Source organism: Rhinolophus sinicus, linkage group LG10 (genome assembly GCF_036562045.2).
Source record: "Rhinolophus sinicus isolate RSC01 linkage group LG10, ASM3656204v1, whole genome shotgun sequence".
Lineage (NCBI taxonomy): Eukaryota > Metazoa > Chordata > Mammalia > Chiroptera > Rhinolophidae > Rhinolophus > Rhinolophus sinicus.
The window spans coordinates 39807567-39826015 of record NC_133759.1 but is presented as its reverse complement, the minus strand read 5'-3'; the positions used below and the strand labels follow the sequence as shown (position 1 = coordinate 39826015).

The following is an 18449-nucleotide window of genomic DNA, read 5'->3' as shown; positions in this document are numbered from 1 at the left end:
GACATAGAGCTAACACTTCTGTATCACTTCCTGTGCCAGGCACTGTTCTAGTGCATAGTTACTCAAAAGTTTCTCTCAACATTCCTATGTGTAGGTGCTATTCTCATCCCCATTTCATAGATAGGTACACTGAGCCCACACGGGGGAAGAGACTTGTGGCAGCAGGTCAGGTCGCAGCCCCATCAGCGAGTGAAGACTGGCCTGGGAGGAAGTCCCTGGTCCCATGGCCCACCCCATTCAGAAAATGAAGGGTGGGCTCTTTCATCAATCAGGCCAAGAGCCTAGCAGGAAAGCAAGCCCAGGAGAAGAGCTGAACATTCACAGGAAAAGAAAACACAGGGAGCGCTTGAAGAGAGCACTAAACTAAAACCACATGGAGAAATCAAGCTTCCCTTCTCAAATTGGAAAAGACCAAAAACAATCCGATAAAATCTTGTGTTGTTAAGAGGTGGGGGGAATAGTAATCGCTCAGACCTCACAGTGGGAGGTCCCTGGAAGATAGTATCGATATTACAAATGCTTGAACCCTTTGACTAGCAACCGCACTTCTGGGAATTTCTCCCACAGGCATGTTGAAGCCACAGTGTGAGAACAATGTATGCTCAAGCTTATTTATTGCAGCACTGTTTGTAGTAGCACAAGTTTAAACAGTTAGGTCCCCCAACAGGGAACTGCTTAAATCAATTATGCTTTATTTGTACGTTGGCATACTTGCAGCCACAAAAACATAATAAGGAAGCTCTTTACATGCTGATAGGGAACTATCTACAAGATATAATAAAGTACAAGGGAAGGTGTCTGGACCTGACACGAAAGGCACGATCCATGAAAAGGAAAAATGAATGAACTGGACCTCATTGACGATAAAAAATGTTTGCTGTGCAAAAGACTCTGTTAAGAGGCTGAAAAGACAAGCTGCAGACTGGGAGAAAGTGGTATTTGTAAACCCCAAGAAGGACTTATATCTAGAATATATGAGTATAAAGAATACTCTAAACTCAATAGTAAGAAAACAAAAAATTAAATTTGCAAATGGGCAAAAGATGTGAACAAACGGTTCACCCAGAATGGATATCTGGATAGCAAATAAGTACAAGAAAAGATGTTCAACATCATTAGCCACTGGGGACATGCAAAATAAAGTTCTGACAAAACAGTAATACAAACCTATCAAAATGACTAAAATAAGAAAAATACTAATAAAATCAAGGGCTGGCAAGGACACAGCAACGAGAATTCTCAAACACAGCTGGTGGCAATGTAAAATGGTACTGCCACTCTGGATAACGCTGTGGCAGTTTCCTACCTTGTTAAGCATACACTTACCACACAACTCAGCGATTGTACTTCGGGTATTCATCCTAGAAAAATGAAGGCTTAGCTTCATGCACAGACCTGTATATGGACATTCATAGTAGCCTGATTCGTCCCCAAACTGGAACCAACCCAAATGTCCTTCAACAAGTGAATGGATAAACAAACTGTGGTGCAGCCATTAAATGGAGCACTACGAAGCAATAAAAAGCAATGAATTGTCAATAAACACAACACACTGAATTGATCTCAAGGGCACTACGCTGAGCAAAAAAATGCCAATCTCCAAAGGTTATGTACTGTATGGTTCCATTTATATAACACTGTCAAAGTGCCATAATTATGGTGATGAGATGGGATCAGGGGTTGCTAGGGATAGGTCTGGGGAAGGGTGTGATTATAAAGTGTTAACAGGAGGGAGTTTCTTTGTGGTGACTGGAACAGTTCTGTATCCTGATGGTTACAAAATGTATCCATGTGGTAAAATTTCATAGAACTATGCACCGGAAAACAAAATAAAACAAAACAATTATTGCATGTAAAAACTGGTGAAATCCAAATAAGGTTTGATTCTGAGTTAATAATATTGTACCAATGTCAATTTCCTGGTTTTGACAATGCACTATGATTATGTAAGATGTTATCACTGGCGGGAGCTGGGGGAAGCTGGGTAAAAGGTCCATGGGAACTCTGTACTATTTTTGCAACTACTTGTGAATCTTCAACTATTTCAAAATAAATTTTAAAAATGTTTAAGCAGCAATGGTTTGGGGCTGCTTTGCTCAATTTGATTTTTTTGTTGTAAAAAACAATAATAGCAAGGTGAAGAATGTGTGGAGAGAGTCCTATTTGTGTGAAAAGTAAATGCAGGAGTAATTCCGGTCTAAAACAGAATATTTCTGGGAACATACACAAGGGACTGGGAATATTGCAGCCGTGGGAGGGGATGAGACAGCCAGGGCACGGGAATGGGAGAGACAAGAAGCCCGTTTTTTCAGTTTTTCTCTTGAGACTCACATTTTATACTGTGGACATCTAGCACCTTTTGATTTTTTTGCTTTAACTGGCTGTGGGGGAAGAGAGGAGCCATCTGTTTGGCTCAGGGATCCTCCAAGGGCCAGTCCAGAAAGGAGACGGTAGTGTCCTAGGCACGAAGATGTTATTGGGAGGGCAACATTTTACTAAGCTCAAGGGAGGCGAGAAACACAAAAGAATAACTGACGGGGCAGGGAAGGCACCCTGCTCCAGTTGGCAGGGCCTGGGAATTGATACCTCCCTTGTCTCCATGACAACAATAAAGAACAGGGGTAATAATCACAGCCAACAGGACAGTGGACAGTTATCGACCAGTCAGCTAAGTACTTCTCATGGACCATGTCACATAACTCTCTAAACAACATCATCACACAAAGGAGGAAACTGAGGCACAGAAGTGAAGTGACTTGCCTAAGGTCCCACACAGAGTTTGCAGTACTATAACACCTGGGAACTCCTGCCCAAATTAGGCTGGTCTCCACCTGGAATCCCCTGAGCAGAATCCCACGGAGTAGACACTGGGCAGGGCCCTGGGCATGGGAAGGGAAGGCCCAGCGCCCGCCAACCCTGCCCAGGCTGGTGGAGGGAAGGTGGCATGGAGTCTGGCAGGCAGCACACCTGGGCACTGGACTTACTCATGGAGCTTACTGGGGAAGGGCAGGCAGATGACAAACAAGCCACCTGAGCTGGGGAAATCATGAAAGAGGGTGTAAGCAGGTCTGAGCTGCGGCAGGGGAGGCCTCTGGGCAGGCAGGTCAGACAGTGGTGGGCAGAGCCCCAGCTCTGGTGCTGGTAGGTTCTAGTCTCTCCTCAGATTCTCCCTTTCCTTCTCACATGGGGAGCATAATAGTGCCCTCCTCCTACAGCAACCCACTGTCAACAGCAGCTTCAGAAATTCAGCATCGTCAGCACCTGGGGATAGTCCAGATGTCCATCAACAGGTGGAAGGGTGATGCGTGGCAGACCCATTCATGGAATATTACATAGCAATAAACAAGACCAAATTACAATTACATGCAATGATGAATCTCCAAAAGCGATGAGCAAAAGAAGCCAGGAATAAGAGTTCGTACTGTGATATTCCACTTACATAGAGTTTTAAAATAGGCAAAGCTAACTTATGGTGGTAGAGTCAGGATACTGGTGACCTCTAGGGATGAGAGAATGGGCAGTGAGGATGAAGGGGAGGGACTTTCGGTCACAAAGGTGTGCTCACTTTGTGACAACACATCAAGCTGTATCCTTGTGTTCCATGCATTTTCCTCTATGTATTATACCTTAATAAAGAGGCTTATTTTTGAAACTAAGGGAAGGCAATCTATAGAATGGGAGAAATCATTTGCAAATCACTTATATGACAAGGGGTTAATATCCAAAATATATTTAAAAAAACTCCTACAACTCAACAACAACAAAAAAACCAAACAACTGGATGAAAAAGTGGGTGAATAAGTGGGAAAGAAAAAAAAGTGGACTTGAATAGATGATTCTCCAAAGATGGCATGCAAATGGTCAAGAAGCACATGAAAAGATGCTCCGTATCACTAATCATTAGGGAAACGCATACCAAAACCACAATGAGATATCACCTCACACCCATGAGGGGGCCTGTTATCAGCAAAATAGAAAATAAGTGTTGGTGGAGAAATTGGAACCCTTGTGCACTGTTGATGGGAATGTAAAATGGTGCAGCTGCTGTGGAAAACAGGAGGAAAAAATTAAAAATAGAATTGCCATATGATCCAGCAATTCCGCTGGTAGGTACATATACTCAAAAGAATTAACAGTACGGTCTTGAAGAGATATTTGTACACCCATTTCCAGAGCAGCATTATTCACAATAACCAAGAGGTAGAAGCAACCCCAAGTGTCCATTGACCTTTTTCCTGGTGATGGATGGATAAACAAAATGTGGTCTATACATACAATGGAATATCATTTGGTCTTAAAAAGAAAGGAAATTCTGACACATGCGACAACATGGATGAACTTTGAGGACATTATGCTGAGTGAAATAAGCCAGTTACAAAAGAAACAAATCCTGTATAATTCCACTTATATGAGGTACTTACAGTTGTCAAATTTATAGAGACAGAAAGTAGAATGGTGGTTGCCAGGGGCAGGAGGGGAGGGGGAAGGGAGAGCTGTGATTAATGAGTCCAGTTTCACTTTGGAAAAATGAAAAAGAGCTTCGGAGGTGGGTAGTGGTGATGGCTGCAAAACAACGTGAATGTATTTAATGCCACTGAACTGTGCACTTACAAATGGTTAAGGTGATAAATTGTATGTTATGTATATTTCCCACCGTTAAAAACAAACAAACAAAAGAAAGGAACGCAGCCTGGCCTCTCACTGGATAAGTGGTAACCTGAGACGGGACCTCTCCGGGCCTGAGTTTCCTCACCCAGCAACTGGATGAAACCAGGGGCCATGTCTGCTGAGGGGGTGACGACAGGCGGGCCATCTCCTGGCTATGAAGATGTCAGTGTTCTCATGACTTCAGGGAGGCCACTGTGGGGATGTGTGGGCTATGAATTTCTCAGGCATGGACCCCTGGGAAGGGCGTCAATGGGGAAGCCCCAGCCTGAGAACCACTCCCCGGGTTAGGGGAAGCCTGGTGTTCCCAGGGGATCAGTGATGCCTGGCAAGGAGCTGAAGGGGGACTTGGTGGGCGGCGGCGAGCTGAAGCAATTCTACTGTTCTCAGATGATGAGGTCTGTCTGAGGTGATGCCCTACCCAGCAGCCCTCGTGGTCTTTCCGGTCACTTCCGGGCATCCTTAGAGGTCTTGTTGTAGGTATTGGGAAGTCCAGCCTAGTCCAAATTAAATCAACATTTGGATTTTGTGTCTAAATTGAGACCTGCCCCGCCAGCCAGCTGAGGCCTAATCGTGAGTACATAGGCCAGTCCTAGTTCCTCCTGGGCGGGGAGTGCACAGGGGGGCGGAGAGGGCCCCCTGGGCAGTGCTATCATCACCTGTCATCCAGCCCTCTCTGTGGCAGCTGCCTACACATAGGTGCTCACTCTCAGAGGTGCTTTGTGTGTCCCCCCACCCCACCCCGGCATGGGCACTCCTGGGCCCCTTGACACCTTCCCTTACAGGACACCTCATACAATCCACTTCTACCAGGTCACCTCACGCCACATGCTATTCTCGGTGGACAAGTCCCTGAGGACAGGACCAGCCTGGCCATGTTCCCAGCCCCCTCTTAGTCCACCTTTAGATGGGTCCAGGCAGGACTGGGCCCCAGCCCTGTGCCCTCACACTGCAGCAGGAACTGGTCAGATTCTCCCGGGGATCTCCACCCATGTACTTGCCCTGGTTCCCTGGAGATCCTGCATCTGTAAACATGACTGGTTTTTGCTTGTTCTCAATCTTTATATCAATGGGACTACACTGTACATGTCACTTGCAACTTGCTTTTTTGATTCAACATCAGTTAGTGAGGTTGCTCTACATTGTTCCACAGAGCTCTAATCCATTCACTGGCAGGCTATAAAGAAACCACGATTTAGTAAAGCTTTCTCCCGCTGATGGGTGGCGAGGCTGTGTCTCATTGCTTGCCCTCACAATTCAGCTGTCCTGGGTGCAAACATTGATCAAGGGGTGCGAAGACTAGGGCTCAGGGTCTGAGCTTTGGCTTCCCTAGATGGTGCCTGACTGCTTTCCAAGGTCGTGATGCCACTTCTTAGTCCTATCGCTGCCCATCAGATACTGTGTCACCCACATTTGCACTAACGTTTGATGACAGACCAAACCCTTCCTAAATGAGGAAACTGAGGTCCAGGGAGGAAAAGGACCTGAGATCCTAGAGTCAGTGACTAAGGGAGCCAGGACTCGATCCCAGGTCCCTCCATGTCCAGTTACTTATTGCTGTGAAACAAACAATCCCAACACTTAGTAGCTTTTAAATATGTCAGGTATTTCTCTTGCTCCTTAATCTGCAGGGCAGGCAGGGTTTAGAAGGCAAAGCTGATCTCTGCTCCATGCAGTGTCAGTAGGGGCTGCTGGATGGGGAGCCTGGAAAATCCATTTCCAAGATGACACACAGATGACAAGTTGGTGCTGCTGCTGAGAAGCACCCAGCTGGGGATGAGGGTGGGGTCTTGGTTCTTCTCTACAGGACACTTCAGGAGCTGCTCGGGCTTCCTCAGGGCAGAGTGACTGGGTTCCAGAGCCAGTGTCCAGAAACTGGCAGTGTTACGTCCGCTCTACTCTATAGGCCAAGCAACCACAGGGTCCAAATTCAAGGGGAAGGAGGAGTCTAGGTTGTATCCTACGTTTTGATGGAAGGAGTGTCAAAGAATCTGGGAATCTTGTTTTAAAACTGACACACTTGACTTCTGCAGCAAGCCTTCAATAATGTAGGGTTCAAGATGCTCTAACAGGCAGTGAGCGGATAAATAAATGGTAAGGGCAGCCATTAAGGCTGCCAAAACCACCGTGTCATCTGTGACCATACGAACCCCAACACCCAACACACTCAAATCAACAAGGGCCTGAAGCAGAGGCCTCAAAGTATTGGCTCAAGGGCCAGATCTGTCCATGTGCTTTACTTGGCCTGAAAGGAGCGGTTTTTATGTAAAAATAATTATCAATATTTTAAATTGGTAGATTTTACTTCAAACGTCCAGATTTCCAGAAAAACCAAAAGATTTGGCAACATTGGGCCCTCATTCCCAGAAGAACTCTCTGGCTCAGGTGAGGAGTGACCACTCCAGTAAATCCTTTGGTTTTCTGCAAGCCACAGCATTTTGAACTGCTCCCTGTGTTGGCAAAGTCTGGGTCACTAATTCTAACACATTAGAAGGACACTGAGGGAATAATCATCCCACAGAGATTATTAGTGAACACAATTTGGAGCATACAGCTAGGAGACAAATGAGGCGTACTGATATGAGGCCCTTGGAAGATGTTCAGTTCTGGGGGGGGGGGTAATCCCGGAAGGCTCCCTAGAGGTGGTGACACCTGCGTCATGGAAGATGGGAAGGATTTCTAAACATTCAGTACTTGAGAAGCTAATGAGTTTGATCTTCAGTTAGACATCTGAACATTGAGATTAGGAAGGACACAACAGCAAGGAGTTTTCCCTGGGTGTCCAATCTCTACAATCCCAAATCTAATCTCCTCATTCTCAGGTGGGAAAGAAGAGCAAAACTTGAGGCTCTACATAGGTGGTGATTTGAAGGACACCCAAGATGCCAGACGCTCACATTTTACCATCAGTATCACCCTGTGTCCATTGACCTTCTGCAGCATTCTGTAGGAGGCACATGTCATTTGCGAGGGAGGACATGTGTTTATATAAATCACTCATTTGCCAATTAATATGCGGCATATGGATTAATTAACCCCTCAGATTTGCCAGCATAGAGAAGAAGCTCCTGTGAAGGAGACAGGATGAGTAAGTGTTGATAAAGAGAAAAGAAAGGGCTGGTATGAGGCTGCTTGGTGGGCCACAGCTGGAAGCCCTGAGCATCGTGAAGCAGAGGGAGAGCTAAGGTCACCAGGGAAAGGTGAGACAGAAGGCGGGAGTAAGAAGGTAAGAGCGTCAGGGCCACCGTTCAGCAGGGCTTCCTGCAAGTCATTCAGTCTCCCTTTTTGGACTTAATTTCCTCCTCTGCCAAAGAAGGGATCTGAAGCAGACCTGTCACACCATATTTCTGAAAATGCAGCCAAAGATACAATGTTTCAAAGACTACACTGGGGCTCCAAGAGTTTAAGATTATTCTCCATGATCTAAGTTTTTATATTCAGTCATTCTAAGATTTTATGAATCCATCACACTTTCTCATCTAGACCCACTGTTAGAAGACCATGATTTGCAATGAAGCCAATGATTTATCTGTGATATACAGTTTTTCTTTAAATTTCAAATTTTAAAACTTTTTCTTTTAACCTCATTCTAAATAAAAATAGTATCTGTGAAGTCATGGATTTGAAGAACAAACATTTTTCTTAAAACAAAAAACAAATAAGCTTTGTAATGTAGGTCCTGGCACCCCCTCAAACCATCTCCAGCACCATCAGCAATTTGGATACCACATTTCAGAAGCCACTGCCCAAGGGGCCAACCCCTCATCCCTGCAGGGAAGCGTGGAAACATCCATTGCAACTGGGTAGCAAGTCATCACTAGAGTAGGAGTTCTTTGGGCACCGAGAATATGAGGTCCCCCCACCACAGGTCTCGGAGGAAGGCTGTCCTCTTCTGTTTTGGGTGGAGGTCAGAGTTGGGAGGTTGGGTGCCCTTCTCCTCAGTTCCCAGGGCTGAGACTGGAGTGGGTTGGAACCACTGGGGGATACTATGCAACACCACCATCTAGTGGCCAAAATACAAGATGCCAAGGAAAGGAGCAGAAAGAGATTGCTGTTCCTGGATTAGGAAATTATAGATGAGATAATGGGACAAATAACTGAGAAACAAAGCAATCTGGTGACTAATCAAGTACTAAATGGGCAGTACAGAAACAACTTAAGTGTTCCTGTGGGAGATTGGTTAAAAAATTATAGCACATCATATGGAATAATACGCAGGCATTGCCAAGGATGTTATGAAGATTTATTATTATTATTTTTTATTAGTTTCAGATGCACAAGACAAAGTAATACTTAGACATGTATCATTTCTATCTCTCACACTGTGTGAGCCCCCCTCCCCCCATCCACTATCCCTCTGACATCGCACACAGCCATTACATTTCCACTGTCTCTATTCCTAATGCTGTACTCCGCTTCTTGTAAGCATACATACACACACACACACACACACACACACACACACACACACACACACACACATAAACTTGTAGTTGACATTCATTATTGTTCAGCTTCAGCTGCAAGTGTACAGTGCAGTGATCAGGCATCTACATCATCCCTGAGGTGGTCTCCCTAATGAGACAAGTGTCCATCGGATACCCTACAAAATCTTTACAACATTATTGATTACATTCCCCAAGTTATTTTTCAAAACCCCGTGGCCATCTTGTGGTTACTGACTATTTTCTAATCCCCTCACCTTCCCCCTTATCCCCCCCCCACACACATCTAGCAACCCTCAGTTTATTACTGATATTGAAAAATGATCAGTTTAATGGGGGTAAAAAGCACTCATCAAAACGATTCTATGCTTACGTAAAATGTGAGTATAAACTCATTTTTGGTGTCCATCTAAAGAGAATGTCTGCAACCCTCTGTCATCCCCGTGGCAGAATATATACCCCATCCACACATCTACTCAAGCCAGAAGACTAGAAATCACTTCACTCCTCTCCCCGACCCCACAACCTCCACACCATAGCCCTGCTTCTCTGCTTCCCAGGACCACCACCTTGGGCAGAACCAGCATTTTCTTTAGCCTGGATGAGCGTGATGGCCTCCCGAGTTTCAGCCTTGCCTCTCTGCCTTCTCCACGCCACAGCCGGATGGCTTTCCCAAATGCCAACCAGAACACATTGCCTTCCTGATTAAGGTCCTCCAATGGCTTCCTGTCTCATGTAGAATAAAAGCCAATCTCCTCACCACGGCCCTCAAGCCTCTGCCCACCTCCTCCATACCTCTGACCCTCTCTCACTCCATTCCTGCTCACTGAACTCCTGTCACTTCTTCAGACCCCCTGAGTCTTCTCATGTCACTGGTTCCCTACCCTGAAACACTCCTGGCCCTGCTCCTCTCCTGTTTTATTTCTACTCACACTTTAGGCCTGGGCACAGTATCACCTCCCCCAGAGGAGCCTCTGTGGGTAATGGGATTTCATCTTTGTATTTTCTGATTTGTCTGAGGAACAAGCATTATCTTGATGTGATCAGAAGAAGGCAATCCAGTTACATTACTTTAAAATCAAATCAAATGTGTAGGCCATTGGCACATGGTAAGTTCAAAGCAGGAGGAGGTGTGTGTGAGCTGGAAGGCCAGGGAAGGCTTTCCAGGGGAGGGGAGGATTGAAGGAAGTGAAGCATTAAGCCTGGGAACGAGAACAACATTCCACAAAGGGAAACATTTGAACAAAGGCCTGATGGTGGGCAGAGGCAGCTGCAGGAGGTGGCACCCGGTGGCTTTGCCTGCCTGGCACACTTAATTCTGGTTGCAACACCCTTTTTCCCTCTCAGGATGCACTCTTCTCACATTCTCAGACCAGATGCTTCCAATGGGGCTCATTCTCAATATGGGAGTGTGAATTGAGCCTGGCCAATGAGAGCCTTTCCTGGGAGTTTTGCCTCATCTATTGAAAAGCTGTATTGTCTTACCACTGGAGTTACCAACTTGTGAGGACATATGCCTAGATATTCTTTGCCACTGCAAGAGAAGAGCTTGCCTCAGAATGAAGTCCTTACAGAAGAAACCAGAGCCAAAGACAGAGAGAGTCACATTCTTGATGACAATTGTTGAGCACCTGGATTCAGCCACACCTGAAGCCATCTCTCCCTAGACTTTTTAGATCTGTGAACCAATAAATCCCTCGTATTTGAGGGTTGGGCTAGTTTGCCATCCGTTTTCTGTCACCTGTAACCCAAACTTTCCTAACTTCCACACTAGTCTGGCTGGAACAGAGACTTTCCTTGGAAAACAGTGATGGAGCCCAAGCAGAGGCAGCAGAAGCAGCAAATGCTCTGGCCATTCTTTGGAGGCACAGCCTTTACTCCCAGTGGACTGAGGTATCTAGTGCGGAAATGGGAGAATTTGAATATTTGAGCCACGCCAGAAATCTGAAATGATAGGCCCTCTCCCGTGACAGCCCACAAGCCACAATCTCTCTCATCTACCCAGAAATCCTTTGGAAGGGGACCCAGGGACAGAAATAGCCTGAGGCAGCTCCTGTTCTTGGCTTCCTGGGGCTCTGGAAGAAAACTTTCTAAGTCTTCCCAGACCACATTGGGAAGGCCAAGAATCCACAAGACAACTAGGCAGGGGATGAAATGGATGAGGATGGAAATCGTTTGATCATTTTCCACTGCTCTTTCCCTGTTTGTACATGATGCAACTACTCCCAAGGGCCTTTGTTCCCTGGCAGGGAGATACTATGGGGGTTGAGGAAAGAGATACAGGCCCACTGGTTCTAGCCCAAATCTGGTTCCTCCTAAAGGCTATAGGATGACATGACATTTGGGGACACCTCAGAGCCCTGAAGGGTCAGTACTTGTGCCGTGTGTCCCCCCATGATGCCTAGCATTGGCACAGGATTGTATAAAAGATAATGGTTTCCACTCAGAAAACAGATCCCAAGTCCTTCCTGGGAGTGAGCAGAGCAGGAATGCACACGGACTCCTGAGATGGGTGAGCACATGTCACTGCCTCATTTCTCCAGGGGTACCCAACACGCCTGCCCTCCTGCAGCCATGTCATCTGGCCCCCACCAGGGCACAACTCCCTCTGAAATCTCTGGCCTGAGACCAGCCACAAACCACCTCCCAGCTTTTGAGAGCTGCATCTGTAGATGTGAGCTAAAATCAATAGATAAAGAAAAATGTTACAATTCACCACCCATCCATGATAAAAACTCTCAGAAAAAATAGAGTATCAAAGGGAACTTTCTTAATCATCAGATAAAGGGTCTCTCTCTCTCTCTCTCTCTCTCTCTCTCACCTAACATCATCATTACTGATGAAATATTGAATGCTTTTCTCCTAAGGATAGGAATAAGAAAGGAATATCCACCACTATCATTTCTATTCAACATTGGACCTAGTCATTTTGACAAGGCAAGAAATAAAGAGAAAAAACATTGGAAAGGAAACATACTGTCATTATTTCAGATAATAATACTGTGCATGGAAAAACCCCAAATAATCTATAAACTATTAGAATGAATGAATAAATTTAGCAAAGTTGCTGGATATAATCAATATAACAAAAATCAACTGAATTTCTATATACTAGCAAAAGTTAGAAAATTAAAAAAATTAAATGTTATTTATAATAATCAAGTACTTATGAATAAATCTGACTAAAGACGTATAAGACCTCTATGCTAAAAACTACAAAACATAGCAGAAAAATTAAGGAAGACTTAAAAAAAATTGAGGATTAAACCATGTTCATTGATTGATTGGCCAACACAATAATATTGAAATGTCAATTCTCCCCAAATTGATTTGTATATTCAATGCAGACCCAATCAATATCCCAGGAAGTATTTCTGGGGGAATTGGCATGCTGATTATAAAATTTACGTGGGCATTCAAAGGACATGAAATAGGCAAGGCAATCTTAAAAAAAGAACAAAACTGGAGGACTTAAACTTCCAGATGTCAAGAGTTTTCATAAATCTGCAGTAAGTAAGACAGTGTGGTACAGCATAATCGTAGTCAAATCAAGCAGAACAGGGAGCCCAGGAGACCGGTACATATCCAACCTCCTGAATTACAATAATGAGGCACTGCAATTCAATGGGGAAAGTGGTCTTTTAGCAAATGGTATTAGCTCAACAGGATAGCTATAAGGGGGAAAAGATAAACCTACCTCATACCATAGACAAAGATTAATTTGAGGTGGATCATAGACCTAACGTGTAAATCTTCTAGAAAAGGACCCTGGGGTAGGCGAATTTTTCCTAAATAAAACAGGTTGAGAGAAGATGTGTGCAGCACACCTGTGAAAAAGAACTCATGTCCAGAATATATAAAGAACTTTTATAAATGAATAGGAAAAAGATAAACATCCCAATCTTAAAGCTGGGCAAAAGACTTGCACAGGCATTACACAAACAAGGACACTCAAATGGCCCACGAGCACAAAAGCATCTTGAGTCATCACAGAAACGCCGACGAAAATCTCAGTAGGATACCACCCCAGCCCTGCTCAACGGCTAGTGTGATGTGGTGGACTGAGAGATGCCCCTTCAAGGGGAGTGCCTCAGCAGGCAGCTACGAGCTCCTTCAACACCTGCCTCTGCTACTGAAAGCTGCCCTGCCCGAGCCCATGGCCCCCCCAGGACAGTCCACATCCGGTGACCGAGTGAGGCAGGGTTTGGAGGTAGGCCGGTTCCTCCCCAGGGGGTCACTGTGATGGGCTCCCTCCCTGCTAGGTTGACTGGGGCTCCCTTGGCCTGTGTCACAGATCAAATTCTCTTTCTGCCTAGTCCTGCTTCTTTCCTTTCTCTTCACAGGGGCTGGTCCCTAACAGGTGTCTTGTAACCCAAACTCCACCAGATAATCTGCTTCTGGAGAAACCAACCTGTGACAGCGAGGATGTGGATATGGAGCAACTAGAACTCTCAGCGATCGCTGTTTGGATCATAACTTTAAACTACTTCAGAGACCTGTTTGGCAGCATCTATTAAAGCCAAAGACAGGTACACCCTCTGACCCAGCAAATTCTCTTCTGGGCTGATACCCAACTGAAATCAGTACTTATGTCCACAGAAGCCTTGTTCACAGAAGCTTTCTGCATGATAGCCCAAACTGGCCGCCTCCCAAATGCCCATCGACAGGAGAATGGATAAGTACATGGCGGTGAGTTCATACAGAGCAGTACTACGCAGTGGTTAAAAGAATAAAGTTGCTGCTAAACACAGCAACATGGGTTAACCTCACAGGCAATCTATGGAATTGAAGAAACCAAACACAGAAGACTATACACTGTATGATTCCATTTATGTGAAGTCTGAAACGAGGCGCAACCAATCCATAAAGACAGAAGTCAGAAGAGTGAGAAGCTGAGATTAGAGAGAACCTGCTAGGGAGCTGGCAGTGCCCAATATCTTGATCTGGGTGGTGGTTACATGTAGGTATACTCATGTGAAAATGGTCAAACTCTACAGTGAACATCTGTGTGCTTTACTGAATGTTGGGTCTTGATAAGAAAAATAAGGTTAAAAAAAAAGAAGTCCTAAGCCTTTATAATAACCCACATTTATTGAGAACTTACTATATTTCTGGCCCAGGGCTCTATACGCAGTAGTATATTCACTCGACACACACAGACACAAAAAGACACACACACATACCAACGTACAACACAAAACACAAGCACACCAACGCACACCCACACACCAAACATACCAACACACACATACCCCAATACACACATACCCAACAGACATACAAACATAAACCCACACACCAAACACACAACAACACACACCAATACACACAGACACACCAACATACACCAAACACACATACACACACCAACACACACCCAAACACAAACACACCTACCAATATGCCCACACACACCAAACACACACATGAACCAACAAACACATACACAACACAGACAACCCAACACACACACCTGTACACACACACCAGCTTACCGCGGCACAGCTGAGAGCTGAGCTGGGGGGGAGGAATAAGAACCACGGCCAGAGCTGTTGTGTAAACTCTCTGTGCTTCAGTCTCCCCATCTTTGAAGTGGAGGTGATCACAGAGCTGTGCTCACACACAGGCACCAGTTAGCACAGGGCCAGGTGCACCTAACGCTCTCTGAATGGAAAGACTGGTCACTACAGCCAGGCCTGTCGAGGGAGGACACACCCAAAGAGCAGAGTGTTGTGGGGGAAACAGGCAAACAGAAGATACAATACAGAGGGTGACACCTGGGAGAGGATTGGGGCAGATGTTGGTGTAAATATTTGCATCACCCATTTCAGTTTGCAAATCCCTTTCAAGCTTGACCCACATGTCTTCCTCTCTACAGCCCAGGAGGAACCATCATGCTAACTCCACCTACAGAGAAACCGGGGCTCATGTTGAGGAGGGGAGATCGCATATCCGTCTCTGTCCTTTGTTTTTGAAAAGCAAGGAAAATTGTGACGCCTTTCCTGGGACTGGCAGGTTTGGAGTACAGAGAAGGCTTGAAATGCTAAGTCAGAAGAGGCACAGCTGGGTGAGGAATCTGAAGCATAGAGATGGCAAGTGAGTGGTGTCAGGTCACACAGTGAGTGAGCAGCAGAACCAGAACCTGCTCAAAAATAAGATTTTAACTACACCCAACAGAGGCTGGCAATGCCATGGCATGAAACGAAGGTAGGGGTGGCAGAAGAAGTAAAACCCAGCTCTGCTTCCGCCCCGTTCTTCAAAGACCCACTTCCCTGTCACTAGAATCCCCATGCCGAGAAGAGACAGCAAAAACAGACAACAAGTCCTGACCTCTTTTCTTGCTGGAGAGTCGTCAAGGATGCAAACGAGAACCATGCTCACGACTTCCTCCACCCACACTCAGAACCACATTCCAGCCAGAGGGAATGGAAGAGAACTCAGACCTCAATAGTGGCAACCTGGCACCCAGGGAAAACATTCCTAAAGGTCTAGGGCTCCAGACAAGGCTGTCTGGGAACAAAAAGATGGAAAAGTCCCGGCTCTCAGGGATGAGCTCGCAGGCCAACATCAGGCCCTGGAAGGGGCTGCAGGTCCAGCCATCCTGCACAACCCCCCGGAGGCAAGGCCAACATGTGGTCAGGGCTGTCCTCAAAGGAAACCGTCTTGGCAACGGATGAGAGAACTTCTAGCACAATCCAGACGTGGTGCCATCCCTCAAGTCTTAAACTGGGCTTCTTATGTGATCCACTCAGCTGAGACCCTGGGCCTTCAGCCTGCTGGGAAGGAAGATGGAGGCAGGAGGATCTTGGTTTTGGTCACTCAGTCCAAGTTCAATGACCACTGGGAAGTTGTGCAACAGACACACACCATGCCCGCCCACGGGTCTCACAGCACACCAGCCCCGAGGGGTCCTCCCACACCTTTGCGCTATTCACAGACTTAGCCCTGCACCTCTTGTCCAAGAGCTTCACTGTCCAAATGCCTCTGGGCCCACGGTGTGAACAGTCTTCCCATTTAGGACCCATGGGCTTTGGCCAGCACACAGGGTACCCTCCGTCACTTCCTGACCTGGGCTTCTCGATTTCAGCTCCCCTTCTGTCCTGTTTAACAGCACAGCTCCTCAACAGGAGTGGACAGTGCTGCCACAGCTTTCTCAACAGACCACAACCAGGAGGACGGGGATTCCAGAGGCTGGGGCCATTGTCCCAAACACAAACGAAGGGTGTGAGCACACTGTCATGCCCTTGAACACTTCCTGGTAGGAAAAATGAAGTAAAGAATCAACTCACCCAATTGACCCATGCCTGCTGGGGACAGGTGTGGGAGACTGGAGGGTGAGCCTGTCGACAGCAGGTTCCTGCTCTCCAAATGCTCCCAGTCCTTGGTGTGAGGCTGACACACAAAGAAGGAATAACCACATAGCGTTGGGGACACTTTTAGGATTGCACAAGGAAGTCAGCACAAGGGAAGCAGGTCTTCATTGGAAGCAGGCACAGCTGAAGGTCAGGGAGCTTCAAGGACAAGTGTGGCATCTAGGTCGTCCTCACAGGGATGTAGATGTGAGTGCTGAAAATCCAGTAAAAGGCAAAATGGCTACCTCAGTGGGGTCCCATGCAGTGATCTGTCTCGGTGTGTTCCTTTCCTTATCTCAGTCTCTCTGTCTCCCTCCCCTTGGCTCATCCAATCAGCAAATATTTATAGAGCCAGCTCTGTGCCAAACACCGAGCTATAGGTGGGGAAACAATGGGTGAGCAAGATCTGTCTGTGCCCTCATGGAATGTACCATCTAGTGGGAGATGGAAAGATGGACATGAAATCCCACCAATAGCTATATATGAGCGAGGAGCTCTAAGGGAGAAGAGGGATTCTGGAGGAGAAACTGGATAGATGTCAGTGACTGTCAAATGTGGGGCAATAGCATAGGGCCACAAAGGTTTCTGTTGCTTTTAGCTCTGTGTGTTTCTCTGTGAAGTCTCCCTGCTGCTGCCCAGATGAAATCTTCCAGATGTTAGATGTCCACACAGGGGCTGTTTGTTTGCCTCTGCTCACAGACTTGTTTATGAAGCAAGGCTTGGGGAAAACATTCCTTATTCAAATAGATGATTAAAACCCTCCAGGAGAATTCTGTGTCCTTGAGGTTGGGGAACTCAATGTTCCACATCAGCGTTGGTCTCTCTTTAAGGATCTTCCATTCAGGCATATGCTGGTGGAATGGATTGTTTACTGGCCAGATTAAATGTGTCCTCCAGCTATAAAACTGGTGCCGGGGTGCTGGGCGACACTTCCACGGAGCGACCAATTTGTCTCCCGAGGGAAAAGCTCTAAGGATTGTGGCCTCTCTCTCCTCCCATATCATTTCAGGACAGAGAGATTCCAGACTGTGCATGCATAGTCTGCCCCACAGAATTTCAGTCAAGGGAATTCTTTCATTTTACAACTATTTTGTTCATGCTCTGTACATACCAGGAATTGTGCCAAGCTCTGGGGTATAGTAATGAACAATACAGACGAGCAGAGCTCACAGGCTGGTGGCGGATACCCATTGAAGCATCACCCATCTATTACATAGGTAAGTCTTGTGGGGACAGAGCCAGCAGTGCAGTTTCCAGACTCTCGGCCTCACGTGGAAAGGTGCTGGCTCTGGTAGTAAATGGCCATCAGCTGATTGGATGGCCATCAGCTGTGATTAGTTGGACATCAGCTGTAACCAGTGAGCCATTGGCCACTAATATAACTGCCAAGGCTACGCTAGCAGAAATCGGGGGCTAGCAAGAAGATGGTGGCTAGCAAGTGCGGATTGCGAGTTGTGGATGGCAGGAAAGTGGACAACGGATTGCAGTCGTGTGGCTCCTGCTTCCTGTGTCTTGCCCAGCCACCAGCAAGAATACAAGAATATAGTGGTGTGACTCCCCTATCGATAGGTCCGTGGGTGTTCCTTTTTGGCCTCACCATATCCTGTGTTCTCATGTAGGGAGCAGGAGCAGAGACCCCGCATGACACCCAGCATGACACCCTGGATGACAGTCTAAACCACGGTAACTGCCACAAAAGAAAATCTCAGGGTTTTTCAGGTGGGTATATCAGGGTGATCTGGTTTAGACTAAGGATTTAGTGACACCTGAGTTACAGAGATCTGAAAAATGAGCACAAGTGACATAGGAAAGGAGGGAAGGCAACATAACAGCATGTCTAAAGGTACTGAGGGAAGACAAACCAGGGTATGCCGAAGAAACGAAGAGAAGCCAGTGTGGCTGGGGCAGAGTGAGAACAAAGGAGAACCATTCAACAGGGTGAAGGGCAAGTCACACCAAGCCCTGTGGGGTCTGAGTAGTCTGGAGC

The 18449-nt window shown here is 46.3% G+C and overlaps 1 long non-coding RNA gene across 1 annotated transcript in view; it reads right to left on the bottom strand.

Moving 5' to 3' along the window:
* The window catches only part of LOC109455175 (uncharacterized), a 92849-nt gene extending 76286 nt beyond the window's left edge, over positions 1–16563 (bottom strand). Inside the window, exon 1 of the long non-coding RNA XR_012489686.1 lies at positions 16400–16563. This is a non-coding gene — a long non-coding RNA (uncharacterized LOC109455175). The remainder of the gene's footprint in view (positions 1–16399) is intronic.
* Positions 16564–18449: the final 1886 nt, after the last annotated feature.